Below are 5998 nucleotides of genomic sequence, written 5' to 3'. Positions count from 1 at the left end.
AAATATTATCTTGCTGTGAAAACGTTAAATACATAATAAATACATATTATCTTGTGAGTTATTGTTGACAATACTTAATAAAGTTTACAACTTCAAAGAGTATCTGAGTTCTCGACTCATAAGTTGTTGCAGTGAAATATGATGTAAAGGAATGTTGAAATCTGAGTTTACAATGGTGTGAGCTGACTTAGGAAACATTGAGAGATTTGTTTCATTGTTGGGCAAGAGCAAGGATTGAGATTTAAGCACGCAAAAGCCACAATAGCAACAACAACTATGTCTTGCAAAACTGTGAATGTTGGGTGTGAGAGGTGTTGGTCCAATATTTCACATAACTTAATGCCACCATCTGTACAAGTTGAATCAAGTGACGAGAGTACTTCTTTAGGATGTTTTCCCATCAAAGTTTCCAATGCCACCACTCTGAAGCTATACACATCACACTTTTCATTCACAATCATTGTATATGCAAGCTCTGCATTTTTGAAAATTTGCAGTGAAAGATCAAAAGGAAAATAATTGAAAATACAAGTGCAGAAAACTACTCAATTTGCTTATTATATGGATCTTGATTAGGTCTGATATGCATCAAATAATAAATAAATAAGAGTAGAGGAACATATGAACAATTTACCAGGTCCTTCTCCAACCACTCATCTTATCACTCCTAACTCAAGTCCCCACTCATACATCAAACTACTATAGTAATTGTATAAATCAAAGCAGGTCAAATACTGACCTTTTTCCGATTATTGATTTGGGCATGGCATTCCGATTAATTGTACAACCTTAACCTTTAATTAAGGCATAACCATCCAAAGAGTATTGTTCGAAAAAACTTTCAAGTACTACAACAAATGACAAATTACAGAGGAGGTTGGACACATGTTGCAGACTGCAACATTTCTGAAGCACTTTTGTACATGGTATAACTTCTATGTCTATTCAAATCAACCCATCTGGTTGCAGGGAGGAGGATGCGCAATTGACGGAGTAGGCGTCTCAGTGGCGAAGGCGACGAGAGCACGACGAAAGTGCACCGGAGGCGCGACGAGAGACGATGATTGAGAAAGTTAGGGTTTTTAATTTGGGGAATTTCTTTTTGGGGATCCGGTGAGGGTTGTTGATGGTTGAGCCGGTGGAGTAGCCATGGGGGTTTCAGTGGCTAGCAGCGGACACGCGTTGAAGAAGAAGAGTTCACATGGCTTCTCGTGGCATACCGTTAGCCACATCACCAAAAAAATTGACGTCATCTGTTTTTAGGGATTAAAGATACATGTTTCAATACTAAGAGGATGAAATGCCATCAATCTTTCATGCAGGGACTAAAACCAAAATTCACTGATACTTTAGGTACTAAAAAGATATTTAACCCTAATAATATTTATCGAAAAGAATTTTTTTCTTCTCCTATTTTTTTTATTCTTTATATTTTTATTAATTTATCTGTTATTTAGTACACTATTAAAATTAAAACATTAAAAAACTTTAAATATGTTTTTTTAATTTAATAGTAGCTATAGTAATAAAATTAATATTAATAATATTACTATTCATATAAAAAATCTTTATTATTAATAATATTATATGACATTGTACAATAATAATAACAAAGGTTGGGTTACCATCACTTGTTTGTTTGCAAGTGGCTTAAGTCTCATTCCCCTCAATATTTGTAATATCATTTATCTTCCTAGGGTTTTTGTTAGAGGATTTTCTAGATTCCGTTCTAATTTCACATAATCAATGAAAATAGTTTCACTCTTTAGCAACTGTTTCACCAAATTGTGTCTAAATTGTATATGTCTATTCTTTTCGTTGTAATTCTTGCTTTTAGCTATAGCTATTGCCGATTGGCAATCATAGTGTATTGACACCGATGAGTTGGTTTCGTTCTTAGTGGAATGTTTGCTAAGAAGTTTGTCAACCATTCAGCCTCATTACTAGCCATCTCAAGAACGACAAACTCAGATTCCATTGTTGATCTTGAAATAATTGTTTGTCTAACTGATCTTCATGTAATTGCACCACCCCTAAGTGTGAATCAAAGATCTAGTTAGCATCATTTTACCCTTTTAGTACAACAGGAAATCCATTATATTCAATGGCATAATCCATTGAACCTTTGAAGTATCTCATAAACCTAGCAAGCGCATCCTAATGTTTCTGATTTGGACATTGAGTGTACATACTCAATCTACCTACTAAATAAGAAATATTAGGTCTAGAAAAGCTCATCAAGTGTAGTAAGCTCCGATTATGTGAACATACTGAAGCTGATGACTAGGGCCCAAGCCCAATTTCCTTAGCCTAGTATTTCCTTTTACTTGTATTAGACATGTGTACAATGTGTTAGGCATGTGGTACATTTGGTCCTATATATAGGCATGCTAACACATCTTGTAAGTACTTTTGAGATAATGAATTAATTTTCTGTTGAGTATACTCCAGACTTAATTCCTTGAAAGTCAAGGCTGAAGAATCCAAGGGATTCCTCAGCCACCTTCCGATTCACTTTGCCATTCTATTTCATTCCATATCAGATTTCTCACTCCTTCACCTAATCACCACCGTACGCCACTCAACTTCAGCCGCGTGGCTCAATCAGCGCCAACCCTTACTTCCTACGCTGCATTTTCATTCTCACACACTACAGAATCATTCTCTTACATGTCTCTGCTTGGAAGCTAGGGTTCCTTCACAGAGCACTGTCTTCCACCACCGATTCCCGTCCTATCCACCGGTAAATCTGTTTTTCCTTCCTAGACCCACCTTTTTATCATCATCTCCGTTACTTTAACCGAACGTTTTCCTCGGTTTCTTTCACTTTCACTGAACCAAACTCCATCTTCGTTCCAATCTTCGATTCAATCGGTGAAACCTTCTTTTTCACCGGTTAAAACACTCCAACTCCCTAAACTTATCACTTACACCAAACAAACCACCCTAAACCCTAGGTTCTCTCCGTTTCCGGTCTTCCGCTACGTTTATGGCCGGTTCGTCAGTCGATCCGTGCTAATTTCTTCACCTCATCGCCGATCTGCCTCAGAGTCGAGCTCATCAGAAGCTGAGAAATAGATTCTCCTTTATTTTTCATTAATTTAGAATTAACATCATAAGGGGTACTCATTGGTTTAAAGTCATAAAACCCAAACTTCTTAAGAAGTTTCTAAATGTATTGTTTTTGGGATGGTAATATATTATCTCTCTTCCTTATGTTTTTAATACCTAAAATCACATTGGCTTCACCTATGTCTTTCATTTCAAAATTTGATCCTAGAAACAATTTAGTTCTAGCGACAATCTCATTGCATGTACCCAAAATTAACATGTCATCCACATACAAACATGTAATGACATTAGGTGAAACATATAATGACATATTCTCAACTTTCATATTTAGAGTACTATCAATATCATTAGGTGAAAAGCCAAATTTATTTCTTTGAGTAATTAAGTAACATTACCTACATTCATATTGTTTCTAAATCAAAACTACCATTGTACTAATACTATTAAAAAAATAGTGCACCAACTAGGTTAAAAAAATGAATAAACTTAAACACATGCATCCCATATGTGTGCCTCATCTGCTAGTGACAAACCAAACACCACAAGAAAGACATGATTGTGTCAGAAAAAGAGAAGAAATTGTTTTTTTTTTGTTTGAAACTCACTATAACAGAGACGTAAATTTGGGGAATAAAAAAAATAAAAGAAAAACTTCACAATTAGGGGTTCTCATTAAAAGAAAAACTATAATAAGATTCATTCAATTGGAATCACAAAAGGAGTTATACCACAATTATATAAAAAAATATTGGCATATTAAATGAAGAGACGCTGCATCACAAATTTTAATAATTGTTATATTCGTGGCCAAGAAAAATTCAGGTGATATGCACTTGTTTTATACACTTTCTAGAAAGTAGTGATTTTTACCAACCATACAGTGTAACCATAATGAAACCATAACATTATCATGCATAACACATTAATTTCATCATACATTAGAACACTAATGGTTAATCAAATCACATCATACAAACTATCATCAAGGATAACTCTTCTTACCTTTTTAATTTTGGACACTAACGAGATCGAAAACGAAAGGACTAAGATTTCAATCGCTTGTGTCTATATACTAATGTATAAGTCCTTAAGATTGTTGAGAAATTGTTGACAAAATCCCGAATAGTATTTCATGAGGCGGAACTCTAAAAATAGTAAAAAATAAACCTAGGATATTTTTAGAAAAGAAAAGGAGAAAGGATAAAACTAAGAGGAAGGAAAATGAGAGAAAATGTTGTGTGTTTCAGAATGCAGGAAATGCTCTATTTATAGAGCGTGAGACAGTCCCCAGGGAGAAACTTGGTCAAAGACTATTATCACAATAATGAATAATAAATAAATAAATAAATCAAAATTGAATGTTGCACCAAAGAACGTTTTGCCATAATAATGAATAATAAAAAAACTGATTGTTTACACTTTCAAACGTTGTTGACTTTCAAATTGAGTGTTTCTTTTACAATAATTTATTATTTTACAACACATAGTCCACTCCATATTCTTTGGCATAACCCTTTACAACCAACCTTACCTTACACTTGTTAGCTTCTTCATTTTAATTCCGCTTAGTTTTGTAATCCCATTTCACACCCACCTTTTTTGTTCCTTTAGGTAATTCGGCCAATTCCCATATGTTATTTATCTATTGCTTCCATTTCAAGATCCATCTCTTTCCTCCCCTTCTCACTTTTAATAGCTTCTTCAAAATGGATTGGATGTTCAGTTGTAGACATCACCAAATGAACTTCATTCTTTTCTATGAAAAGGCCCTTTCCAGACATATAATCCTTCATCCAACCAGGTTGTCTCTTATTTCTTCCCTTATTAGAGGTTGAAGTAACATCTCCACTCAAAGAGTCCAAATAACGCTAATCTCTTTCACCAACATCAAATGCAGGTTCTCCTCCCACTTCATCCAAACTGGACTCGTCAATTCCATTTTCATGATCATTTCATTCTAATTCTCACTTATTTACTTTTGCATATTTCTAATCCCATTCCCAAAAACTTTTTTCACCACTAACATTTATAATACTTTTTTGAGAAATTGGATCATACAACTGATAACAGTTTAAAAACCGTTATTTTTATACATGAAATTGATATCAAAACACACCCTTTATGACTTAGAATGAGCTTAAAATAATGTAAAACACTTAAGTTAGGTTACAAGAAAGTCAAAGGTGCTTTTAGAGATATTATGCTTGGTTTTACATTGTTTTGACAGGATTTAATGAGAATTGAAGGATGGAAAGTGAAGTAGGAAGGAGTTGGACTCAAGAAAGGATGAAGAAAGGTGTAAAAGAGGAATCGCACCCACCACTCAGCGCCAATCTCAGTGCTGAGCGCATGCTTTCATGAAGGAATTACGGTCTAACGCTTGAGCGCCAGCCTTGTGGAAGACTTCCAGTCAGATGCTTAAGCGCGCTGAGGGGTGAATGAAGAACCGTGTCTACCGTTGAGCGCCAAAAAGTCACCGCTGAGTGCTGAGATCTTCAGTTCAGTACGGCAGGACGCCTGTGCATCAGCGCTAAGCAACCCAGTGGAATGTCGCACCTACCGCTGAGCGGTGCAACGAGCGCTGAGCGTTGTATTTGGGCCTGGGCCAAAATTCTGTAATTTTTCATAGCTTATAAATAGACCCTCAGAACAATTCTAGGGTAATCTTTTGACAGACAAAAATGACATAACACCTTCTACACTCCTTGGAGGCGGCTTTTGGATGCGAAAGCTCAAATTCACCAATTCTAGGGTTTATTCTTTCATTCTTTCCATTAAATCCATATAGTTTCACCATGTCAATGGTGAACTGATGGGTGTCGCGGCCCATACAAATTTAATTGCATATTAGAAATGCAGTATAGCTAGGGAATGACCCCTAGGTCGTCTCCCAAAGACCAATTTTGCGGTTCGAGAATCGAGTCTA

The sequence above is a fragment of the Vigna radiata genome, chromosome 11 (assembly GCF_000741045.1).
Source record: "Vigna radiata var. radiata cultivar VC1973A chromosome 11, Vradiata_ver6, whole genome shotgun sequence".
NCBI lineage: Eukaryota > Viridiplantae > Streptophyta > Magnoliopsida > Fabales > Fabaceae > Vigna > Vigna radiata.
Note: the sequence above shows the minus strand (reverse complement) of the source record.